At 37.2% G+C, this 13,009-nt stretch overlaps 1 protein-coding gene and 1 pseudogene across 22 annotated transcripts in view; both read left to right on the top strand.

The window, feature by feature from the left end:
* Nucleotides 1-13,009, top strand: part of Trpm (transient receptor potential cation channel, subfamily M) — a 793,755-nt gene that overhangs the window by 100,952 nt on the left and 679,794 nt on the right. The window lies entirely within an intron of this gene.
* LOC137246117 (tRNA-dihydrouridine(20a/20b) synthase [NAD(P)+]-like) lies at nt 5,452-12,979 on the top strand (annotated as a pseudogene).

The raw sequence follows: 13,009 nt of genomic DNA, 5'->3' as shown, positions 1-13,009 counted from the left end.
GTTCCTTTCCAGGTCTTTAAGCTACAGTTTGAGAAGACCGCAGCAGTGAACAACTGGAATGCGGAAGATAAAGTTGCTGCACTATTCGTGGCATTGAAGGGGCCAGCAGCGGAAATTCTACAGACGATTCCCGAAGGAGAGCGGAACAATTATGAAGCATTGATGGCTGCTGTAGAACGACGTTATGGAAGCGAGCATAGGAAACAGATATTCCAAATAGAGTTGCAAAACCGCTACCAAAAAGCAAATGAAACATTGCAGGAGTTTGCTTCAGATATTGAAAGATTGGCTCATCTCGCAAATGCGGACGCACCCGTGGAATACACCGAGAGGGTAAAAATCCAGAGTTTTATAAATGGCATACGAGACGTGGAAACGAAGCGAGCTACATACGCGAACCCAAAACTGACATTTGCTGAAACGGTATCACATGCATTGACTCAGGAAACTGCCTCCCTATTAAGTAAACCAGCATATAAGGCTCATCGTGTAGAAGTAGAAAGGCCAGAATGGGTAGACACAATTTTGGAAGCACTAAGGGCATCTCAACAGAAGAATGCCGGAGTTATTAAATGTTTCAAGTGCGGCAACCCAGGTCACATTGCACGTCATTGCGATCTTGGTCCTAATAGTTCCAACAATGTGGGTGGCCGTAAACGCAAAGCTGGCGGAAATGAGCAAGAGCGTGTCGAAAGTAAAGAACGAAAACTTGCCCCGGCTGTTGAATGTCCTGTGATATCTGTGTCGCAGATTGGAAGGAAATCAAGCAGTCTTACCATCAGAGGGAATGTGGATGGTAAAGAGCGTGTACTGACTGTAGATACGGGGGCATCTCATTCCTTGATTCGATCTGATTTGGTCTACAGGGGAATAAAGTCATTACCTGGAGCGAGGTTGCGTACGGTCACAGGCGAATATAACCAAGTTCAGGGAGAAGTAATATGTGAAATCCTAATTGGGAAGGTCATGGTTCTACACAAATTCGTTGTGGCGGAGATCGTTGATGAAGTTATATTGGGAGTGGATTTCTTGGTTGACCATGACATCAAGATCGATATGCAGAGAAGGGTGATGCATTATGAGAACCAAGATGTGCCACTTAACTTCAGTTTGGAAAAAGGGTTCAGCAGTAAGCGAGTGCTGGTCGAGGAGATTCGACAGAGACCACGAAAGTCAAGGAAAGTAGATCGAGCAAAGGTTGATGGATCGAATGTGCCAAATAAAGCGAAATTAAAAGTACCTGCGAGGAAAAGACCGGCATCAACAAACCCTAATGGACGCACTAAATTCACTGAAAGAATTTTTCAGAAAGAATGCAAGGATGATTTCAAGCCAGCGCGCACTTTTGTTGGGAAACGTCGGAACGATACTGAGTATGTGAAGCCAATCCGTCAAGAACAAGCTCTACAAAGTAGTTCTTCATTGGCCAAGCAACAGAGTGCGAGAGAACGATCCAGAATAATGAGTAGTAAGATGGAACACAGGTACGACAGGGAAAATAATTCGGAAGGTTTCCGGAATGGAGATTTGGTACTGTTAAACAACCCTCACCGGCGGAAAGGTGTCCCAGCCCAATTTCGGTGCAGTTGGGAAGGCCCGTACAAAGTTGTGAAGAAGATCAGTGATACCATCTACCGCATACAAACCACTACCAAACCACGAACCAAAATGAAAGTGGTTCATTTGGAGAGATTAGCAGCGTTTAGATCGAGAGATTTGTCTGATCGGGACGATCAGACTTAGGTGGAGGGCAGTGTTACGAATATTAGCAAAACTAAGGAGTGCTGCCAGCTCTAAGCCGATCTAAGCAGTGACGTGAATGCACATCAATAATTCAATCATTATGTATCTACATAAACGAATCAATAATTGCGTCTACACATATGTACACATTCCGACGAGCAACATTTACATGCAAGGCAGCGAGAGATGAGATGTCACACACAGATGAATTTACTTAGACGCTTATGTGTGTGCGGGAGACTGTAAACTACAAACACATGCATATACCTTATCTGAGTTGTCACAAGAGAGAGCAATAATTTGTGCACGTAGTTGTGGCTGGCGATTTTGTAGCCGAAACAACTAGTAACTTCTGGAAATCGAAGAGCCTAGAAGTATGCAGCGTAAACTATAAAAGCGATGCAGGCGAGTAAGAAGTAATTCAGTTTGATTTGAATTGTCAAGCAGTTACGAGTAAGACGATATCTAGCGAGCAATAGCACTATTATTTTGAAAGTCAGTTTCCTTTAATATGAGTTTGGTTATTAAGCTATTCGTTGCACAGTTTGAGTGTTATTGTGAAGTATTTTAATAAAGGCCATTTTTCCGTTATTCAATATTGGAGTTATTTATTCAACAGTTTAGCGATACGATCCTAGCAAAAGGGCAAATAAGAGGATTTGCAAATAAAAATTCGTTACAATATGCTATACACGTAAGCATTTAGTGAAATTTGAACATATCTAAACGATTTTTAAGATAAATATAAAATAAAAAATAGGTAGGTAATCTGTGTGAGGATGCAATGCTTCACGTTTTTTGTGGTCTGCATGTAAAAACTATGGCTACGAATCAAGTATTTCAAAAATATACGACCTAAACGTAACTATTTGATGAAATTTGATGAATCTTGAAGCTTCTAGCCGTAAAAAAGGGGTCAATATGACAGTTTATATGAAGTATATAATATATATACCACCGATCTCTATGATTTTTTCAGACAACAATATATGCTATATACGAAAGCATTTTGTGAAATTTGAAGCTTCTAACTGTTAAAACGGGGCAGAAATTGCGCAAAGTTTCTTATCTGAACAATCGGTTGTATGAGATATATACTATGTATACCACCGATCTCAATGATTTTTTCAGACATCAATATATGCTATACACGTAAGCAGTTGGTGAAATTTGAAGCTTCTAGCAGTTAAAATGGGGTAGAAATTGCGAAAAGTTTCTTATCTGAACAATCGGTTGTATGAGATATATACTATATATACAACCGATCTCTATGATTTTTTCAGACAACAATATATGCTATATACGTAAGCAATCAGTGAAATTTGAAGCTTATAGCTGTTAAAATGGGGTAGAAATTGCGAAAAGTTTCTTATCTGAACAATCGGTTGTATGAGATATATACGATATATACAACCGATCTCTATGATTTTTTCAGACAACAATATATGCTATATACGTAAGCAATCGGTAAAATTTGAAGCTTATAGCTGTTAAAATGGGGTAGAAATTGCGAAAGTTTCTTATCTGAACAATCGGTTGTATGAGATATATACTATATATACAACCGATCTCTATGATTTTTTCAGACAACAATATATGCTATATAAGTAAATATTCGGTGAAATTTGAAGCTTCTAGCTGTTAAAATGGGGCTAAAATTTGCGAAAATATATATATATATATACTATATATACCACCATATATATACTATATATACCACCGATCTTTATGATTTTTTCAGACAACAATATATGCTATATACGTAAGCATTCGCTGAAATTTGAAGCCTCTAGCTCTTAAAATAGGGCAGTAATTACGAAAAGTTCCTTATCTGAACAATCGGTTGTGGGGGATATATACTATATATACGACCGATCTCATAAATTTTTTCAGGCAACAATATGTGCAATATACGAAAGTATATGGTGAAGTTTGAAGCTTCAATCTGTTAAATTGGGTAAGATATTACAAAAATCCTCTTTTTCTGAAAAATCGGTTGTATGGAGGATATATGCTATAGTGGTCCGATCCGGTCGGTTCCGACAAATGTCTAATCGGACACCCAAATACACCTGCTCACCAAATTTTATCAAGATATCTCAAAAATTGAGGGACTAGTTTGCATACAAACAGACAGACGGACAGACGGACATGGCTAAATCAACTCAGCTCTTCAACCTGATTATTTCGGTATACTTAATGGTGGGTCTATCTATTTTCCTTTAAGGACTTACAATTTTCGGTTTCGTGACGAAATTAATATACCATTTCATTTTCATGAAAGGTATAAAAATAGGTAGGTAATCTGTGTGAGGATGCAATGCTTCACGTTTTTTGTGGTCTGCATGTAAAAACTATGGCTACGAATCACGTATTTCAAAAATATACGACGTAAACGTAACCATTTGGTGAAATTTGATGAATCTTGAAGCTTCTAGCCGTAAAAAAGGGGTCAATATGACAGTTTATATGAAGTATATAATATATATACCACCGATCTCTATGATTTTTTCAGACAACAATATATGCTATATACGAAAGCATTTTGTGAAATTTGAAGCTTCTAACTGTTAAAACGGGGCAGAAATTGCGCAAAGTTTCTTATCTGAACAATCGGTTGTATGAGATATATACTATGTATACCACCGATCTCAATGATTTTTTCAGACATCAATATATGCTATACACGTAAGCAGTTGGTGAAATTTGAAGCTTCTAGCTGTTAAAATGGGGTAGAAATTGCGAAAAGTTTCTTATCTGAACAATCGGTTGTATGAGATATATACTATATATACAACCGATCTCTATGATTTTTTCAGACAACAATATATGCTATATACGTAAGCAATCAGTGAAATTTGAAGCTTATAGCTGTTAAAATGGGGTAGAAATTGCGAAAAGTTTCTTATCTGAACAATCAGTTGTATGAGATATATACTATATATACAACCGATCTCTATGATTTTTTCAGACAACAATATATGCTATATAAGTAAATATTCGGTGAAATTTGAAGCTTCTAGCTGTTAAAATGGGGCTAAAATTTTCGAAAATATATATATATATACTATATATATATACTATATATACCACCATATATATACTATATATACCACCGATCTTTATGATTTTTTCAGACAACAATATATGCTATATACGTAAGCATTCGCTGAAATTTGAAGCCTCTAGCTCTTAAAATAGGGCAGTAATTACGAAAAGTTCCTTATCTGAACAATCGGTTGTGGGGGATATATACTATATATACGACCGATCTCATAAATTTTTTCAGGCAACAATATGTGTAATATACGAAAGTATATGGTGAAGTTTGAAGCTTCAATCTGTTAAATTGGGTAAGATATTACAAAAATCCTCTTTTTCTGAAAAATCGGTTGTATGGAGGATATATGCTATAGTGGTCCGATCCGGTCGGTTCCGACAAATGTCTAATCGGACACCCAAATACACCTGCTCACCAAATTTTATCAAGATATCTCAAAAATTGAGGGACTAGTTTGCATACAAACAGACAGACAGACAGACGGACAGACGGACATGGCTAAATCAACTCAACTCTTCATCCTGATTATTTCGGTATACTTAATGGTGGGTCTATCTATTTTCCTTTAAGGACTTACAATTTTCGGTTTTGTGACGAAATTAATATACCATTTCATTTTCATGAAAGGTATAAAAAAAGCGGAAAGGATGAGTGTGGTGGTGAATGAGCACAAAACTAAGTACCTGCTGTTATCGAGCAAAAAGTCTGCGCATTCGCGCCTTGGCAATCAAGTCACTGTGGGCAGCCATAATTTGGAAATAGAAAACGACTTCGGTTATTTGAGAACCAGTAGTTACACAAACAACAGCATCAGTTCGAAATCCAGCGAAGAATCACGCTTTTCAGTAAATGCTACTATGGACGAAGGAACGACTTGTCGGACGGCCATAATCATTCAAACGGCTAAACTAGAATTAAGTAAGTTTTGTACGAAGCTCAGTTTTTCAATTCGAAGAAGTGGTTGTTTAGATATTTTGATTTTTATGTGCACTAATTTCTAATACGCACTCCTTACTCCGATTTTCCCCTGTAATAGAACCAGAACTCTGAACGATTTCAGTCCATTGTTTAGTCATTCCAAACTGATACTCAGAATTCTTAATTCAAATTATGGCCAATATATTTTTAACTTAAACTGAATTTGAAGTGTGAACTTTTTGACCATGTCTAGAATGCGTTCGCGGTATCGTTTTACACTTCCGCTACTTCCGTCGCAAATCTTTGGTATCCGTGGATGTATTCTTTTTGCCGTTTCATTTTTTCGGGGAACTTCGTCTTTTTTGTGTCCTAAACCTTGCTGACACATTTCCTCTAGCATCGGCGACACACAATTCCTGGTCAGAAAGTTGTGAAAAGTCAGCAAGAACGTAAGTTCCATCATCCATTATGCAGCATTCATATTTAAAACGGTATTTGCGTACAACTGTTCTGCTCGTCTTCCAGCCGCATCATTCTTTGTTGCTTCATGCTGTACGTTTTGAACTTTGTACGTTTTCCGGACAGTTTTTGCATTGCTTTTGCGTTCAAACGACTCCGACTGAGCGATTTTGGCGTTTCGTAACAAGTCGCGACAGCTATCCCTGTTTCGTGATAACTGACGTCAATTGGGAGCACCAAGGGTGGTCAAATCTTCCTTCACCTGCCTATCTCAACTCAGTGGAGGTCTCCCTCTTCTCTGCTTCCAAACTGGGGTGTCGACTGAAACACTTTCTTGGCGTGAGCGTCTTCGTCCATTGGCATAACCAAACCTAGCCAGCTCATCATTACACCTCCTTCGATACTCACCTTCAACATCACGGACAGACCATTATTCTTTCGGAGAACTTTTTTCTTGAGCACTTCAAGAGCCATCTCATCATCTCTCAATTCCTAGCCATATATCAGGAAAGGTATAATGACTGATGGTAGAACCTGAGTTTTGTTCGTCGAGGGAGGACTTTACTTTTCTATTGCCAAATCTGTCCAATGTAGCACTTGTTGGCAAGAGTTATTCTCCGTTTGATTGATGAGCTATATTGCGTCCTTAACATGGCCATCGCCTTCTAATTATCACCACATCCTTTTTTTTAGAGTGTTCTGATTCTTTTTTAGACAGTTTCAAGGCTATATTTGGGATCATTTCGGGATCGTATTTCGGTATTATATTGGAACTATTTTCAGGATAATTCTAGGCCTTTTTCGGCATCATTTCCATTTTTTGAGATATTTATTGTTCATCTCAATACTGTTTCGTTATTAACTTGGGACTGCCACAGGATCGTGTTGTAATCATTTTGAGATCACTTCTGCACTGCAACTATTTTAGCAATACATCAGACTAATTTTGATATTATAAAAAATTAAATTTAAGGGGCGATAGCCTCCGAAAAGATTTAAGTCCGAGCTTCACTTCCAATTTCCATCGTGTTCCTATTAATTTTTCCTACAAATTGACGGCACGAGATCTACATGCTTTACGTCGACTCCCAATGGCGTCTGCAAGGCAGATGGCTTTTCAATGTGAGAAGCTTTTCATGGCAGAAATACGCTCAGAATGTTTCTCAAATCACTGCCGAGGAGCGACCCCGCTTAGAAAACTTTTTTCTGATTGAAACATTTTTTTTTTTTAATTTTCGATGTTTGCTTTGCCCGCGGCGAACAGTGTAACTTTTTTCACTTTTAGGATGCCAAAATTAATAACAGCCAAACCAATGGAGCAATTCATTTGAAATTTTGCAGTGCGTCTGCATATACCTAAATCTGATTTGAGAATAAAAATGGGCGTGATCCGCCCACTTTTTCTCCTTGCCCTCATATAAGGTCAAATTTCACATAATCATATTTTCTACTTTAAAAGGATTTCCCAGTGCCAATATAAATACAAATTGTTTATATTTCTTAACTTTAGCTTAGAGTCTTTAGATTAATATTTAAACAATTTTATTTTCAAAGTCAAACACAACATAGGTACATATATTTGTAAAAACTGAATCGAAATACATACTTATAAATTAAAAGTGATATTTTAACTGGTATAAAGTTAGTCGGAGTCAATATCGTCGACATGCTCTGGTTCAGATAATAAGCCAATAAATTCACTCATTAATGCTTGCCGCTTTGACCTAGGGGTTTTCCGCAAACTGTTTATGAACGGGTCTGACGATATCAGCAACCTGTGCAGCAAATCCAAGTTACTACAAATTCTTAACCTTTTTGTGGTGAAAAGTTCACTATAGTTTCGTGCATCTTTGTTTCTGGACTCTTCAGCTTCTTCCGAAAGTTGACCAATAGGAAGAATAGCAGACACGATTATACTATTTCCATGAAACAGAATTTTATGTACGCTCACTGGCATATTGTACCAAGCATATTCCGATAAATATAGTACCCTTGTCTCTGTCACATAGTGGTCAAAAGCTTCAGAGTTTATTTGAAACCCACATCCTATGCATGCAAGTATTGTATGAAACCTTTTCAAAAGATTGATGTTTATGCCGGTTATGTCTGATGTTATTTCAGGATCTCCAAAGAATCTTCTCGCAGTGTTGTCATCATTTGTGTTGCCAGTTTTTTGCATATCAATCAAAAGATCAACTTCGTTTCTGAAGAGCGTTAGGTATACGTTTATGTGATGTATACACACATATGTATATTCCCGAAGCACTCAATTGCTTAGAAGTATCACCCATAATAGACGACCCTCAGGTAGGCGTGCATACATAACATAAGTTTCTGGGATAAGTGCACAACTCGTTAATTATGGGAAAACTCATATGACAAACAATGAAGGCTACTCAGTGCACAAGTTTCCATTTTCTGAGTTTTTACCATTTCAGATATAACTGTATTTTTTGGGATCTAGTATTGTAGACTTGAATTGAGGACATTCCATTGTTAGGTCACTGCGCTTCATACGTCAGCGAGGGCCTAGAGACCTTAAGTTGGCGATTACAAAGCAAAACGCAAAATTTCGCAATGGTTTGCTTTTTTATCTGAAACTATATGAAATTCCCTTTAATGTGTATGTATTCGCTCAATGGAATTGGGCGGAATCAGGCAAGTTGTATTCTATTGAAAACGAAAAATTTTCAAAGCTTACCAAACTTTTAGTGGCTGTCTAAAACAAAAAAAAAAAATTAATTTAAAAAAATTTCTACGTGGCTGAAACTCACCAATGCTGTTATAAACTACCCAAGTATGTTAAATAAAATAGTTTGAAGTCAAAACAGTTATCGAAAAATCCACCACGTGGCCACAAAGTTGGTCAAAAATTTTGGACTGCGAAATGATTTTTACACTTGTTTCAATTATCCAAGTTTCATAATGTTTATCATGGTGATCGTGGGTTTTTTACTTTGCTGTGTATTCATTTTCTTAACAGTTGGTTATTAATCTGTTGCATGTCAAAACATTTTTGAGATTGGAGAACATTGTTTTTTGGACTTTTGGCATCCTAAATGTGAAAAAAGTTACACTGTGCGTCGTGAAGCCAGGGACTTCGTTGTGATAGGCGGAGCACGCTACCACGGCGACCACCAATTTCGATATTTAGCATTGTTTAAAAAAAGGGGAATGAAGGCGGCAATCAAAAAAATGTATTCCATGAATGGGAATGCATGAATTGCATTGCGGGGTGATTGCATTAATTAACAACTCTGGGTGATAGTCAATAAAGCAGTAGTGCAAAACTTTCGCCTTGCGCTACTCTTCCATATTCGCTGCCGGAAAGCATCTGAAGCCCTACGCACTCACAACACTCAGCTACACATTTCATTCTTCGATTATTATTTCACATAATCCCGAAACAGTTCCTAAAATAAAATAAAAGTTTCTAATAAAAAATAATTCCGGAATGATCCCAGCCTCCTGCGCTGATCGAGCAGTTGACATACGTCTTGCTGTAGTAAAACTTTGTGCTTATAAAAATAAAAAATTTATAGTTTTTCATTCATTCATCTTAGCTCGTTACTTCAAAGATAAGGTTTTGTTGAAAAAAAGCAGTTCTAATACTTTGGCGGCCTCCGTGGTGTGATGGTAACGTGCTCCGCCTATCACACCGTATGCCCTGGGTTCAACTCCCGGGCAAAGCAACATCAAAATTTTAGAAATAAGATTTTTCAATTAGAAGAAAATTTTTCTAAGCGGGGTCCCACCTCGGCAGTGTCTGGCAAGCGCTCCGATTGTATTTCTGCCATGAAAAGCTCTCAGTGAAAACTCATCTGCCTTGCAGATGCCGTTCGGAGTCGGCATAAAACATGTAGGTCCCGTCCGGCCAATTTGTAGGGAAAAATCAAGAGGAGCACGACGCAAATTGGAAGAGAAGCTCGGCCTTAGATCTCTTCGGAGGTTATCGCGCCTTACATTTATTTTTTTTTTTTTTTAATACTTTGGCTCCATATTTATTGTCAAGTATAAATTGCATTTTTCGCATATACCATTTCTTGGCAAAAAATTGACACACTCTAATGTACATGCACTTAACTTTTCGTAACTTTTATTTGTTTCTTTATTTTTTTCTTCTTAACTCACGTTCTCCTTGACGGCATATGCGATATAATATTGTTACGAATATTAGCAAAACTAAGGAGTGCTGCCATCTCTAAGCCGATGCTAAGCAGTGACGTGAATTCACATCCATAGATCAATCATTATGTATCTCCATAAACGAAATAATAATTGCGTCTACACATATGTACCATGTACGTATACGAGCAGCGGAGAGTCAATGCACAAACACATATATCTGAGATACTCCTATAAGTATGCAATGAGAAAAACTATAAAATTGTACAATTGTAGTTACAGCTGAGAAGTTTGAGAGCTGCTGGACTAGTAGATTCTGGAAGCGCCTAGAAGATGCGAAGGTTGAAATCAAAGAGTATAAAAGGCGACAATTGTAGAGGCGCTGGAATTCAGTTTGATTTGAGTTGTCAAGCAGTTACGACTAAGACGCTATCTAGCGAGCAAGAGCAGTATTATTTTGAATAGTAGAATTTCATTTGAGCTATCAATCAGTTTGGTTATTAAGCAAGCTATTCGTTGCACAGTTTGAGTGTTATTGTGAAGTACTTTAATAAAGGCCATTTTGCATTATTACAAATTGGAGTGATATATGCATGCATGTGTTTGTGCGTTGCTCTCCGCTGCTTGTATGGACATATGTATAGACATAATGATTAATTTGTTGAATTGCATACAAGTCACTGCTTAGTATTGGCTTAGAGATGATAGTATCCCTTAGTGTTGCCAATATTCGTCACAATATGAAAGTATACACATTTTTAGTTTACTACCTACATACTCGTACGTGCCAAAGTCATTCACATCCAACACTATTAACTACATAGACTCGACGAATTCAATTTAGTAAAGCATACCTATAGGCGCGTTAACATGGATGTAAACTAAAATTTTACATTTACACGACTCCCATGTGCATACATACATATGCAAATGAGTTGCCGAAAGTTTTCATGGGCCAAAAAAAGGTTACCTTGAATCTAATATGTAAGAATATGTAGCTTAGTAATATTAGAACTATGTTCGACATGCTTGCTATTTATTATATTTTTTTTGGAGTGAGTTGCCTAGTGATGCTGGAACATAGTGATGCGCATGCATGCGTTAGTGTAAGCACAGGAATATGTACATATGTAGGTGTATTATATGTAGTTAAAAAGAAAAAAATGTGTAAAACATTTTACTTAGAATGAATATTTATGCTTGTCACACCATGTCAAGCTTTTTGAGTTAAATAAATTTACGCAGTTGACTAATTTTCTGTTAACCACTTACTCTTACTAAATATGTATGTAGGTATGTCCTCACAAATAGTTTTATGTTTGCTGAGCAATTTTGCATTTCACACTGCTACATATAATTTGCTGTTGTTCGCCCGTGGTGAAATGTGTGATTTTCAGTAGCTGGTTATGCGAACTAAACTAATAGGTCCGACACATAAGCACTTTTTCATATAGATGAGTTTAACACAAGCTTATGCATTATGAGTAGATTACATGTATTTTTATGGAGAACGGTAGATTCAGTGACACTTGCGCCATCTGATATTGAAAAGTAGCCAACTCTCAAATTTTGTTGCCAACAAATCATAAGAAGAAGAATTTGACATTTGTGTACAAGTTGAGCGTCGAAATAAACATTGTGGATAAGTATTGTACACAATGGAAATAAATGTAATTATCTGCGAATTTAACTGGCACTAATACGCACAAAGGCCAAATATAGATATTTTAAATGTTTTTAACACTAAAAAGAACACATGACATGGATTAACAAAGACAGCAATCGTGCGATATAGCAAATTGGAATTCAGGCGGCGTCTTCGTCAACTTGGTGTGAAACTGGCATGATTGCTGATTCTTTTATAAATAGTACAAATGCGTGTGATAATAAATTTACTGCAAGTTTAGAGTACATTTCTTGTATATAACAATTCAATGCATGCGATGCGCATGAATTCTCCTATGCAGCCCAGTTAATATATTCATATGTTGATGGCATGGATTTGAATTGTGGCTCTCCGCAATCATGGGCAATCTCTAAAGCAAGCATATGGCTGTGGTCTGTTGAGACTTCCAGAACTGTTGACAGATATTGTACAAACTACAATGCGTGTGCTATCGGTAAAATTACGCTGATTAAATGGAAATGGAGAGCAATCAGTACCATTTACAGTGGAACTGGCACATCAACTAGAAAAATGTGGTGCCACATATTTGACATTACATGGACGAAACATGTGGCAGAAGGTATCACAACCTCTTAATATTAACGCTATGTCTGAGGTAAAGAAAACGATCAAAAAACCACTTATTGTTAATGGAAATGTTCTCACCTGACAAGACGCTAAAAATTTGCATGCACAAACACAGGCTGATGGTGTAATGGCAGCACGAGGTTTACTTTCAAATCCTACACCTTTTAACGAACACTGCAGGAAAACCGAAACATCGATGGAATGTGTGCAGCCACACGTGCTGGCGATCACATACATATTCAATGTTTTCATCACCATCTTACATTTATGTGGAGCCGTCATATGAAAAGGAAGCTGAGCTTGGAGTTTATTTTATTTATTTATTTTACAATTTTACGAGCACGCAACAAATATTTGGATTTTTTGAGGAACGTTATGGCTTAAAGCCCCGCACAGAATCGAAAATGATTTTGAATTAGAAGGCAGCTTTTTCACACTACCAGACTGAT

Source organism: Eurosta solidaginis, chromosome 3 (genome assembly GCF_040869045.1).
Source record: "Eurosta solidaginis isolate ZX-2024a chromosome 3, ASM4086904v1, whole genome shotgun sequence".
Lineage (NCBI taxonomy): Eukaryota > Metazoa > Arthropoda > Insecta > Diptera > Tephritidae > Eurosta > Eurosta solidaginis.
The sequence above is the reverse complement of the archived record's forward strand: the minus strand, read 5'-3'. Positions and strand labels throughout refer to the sequence as shown.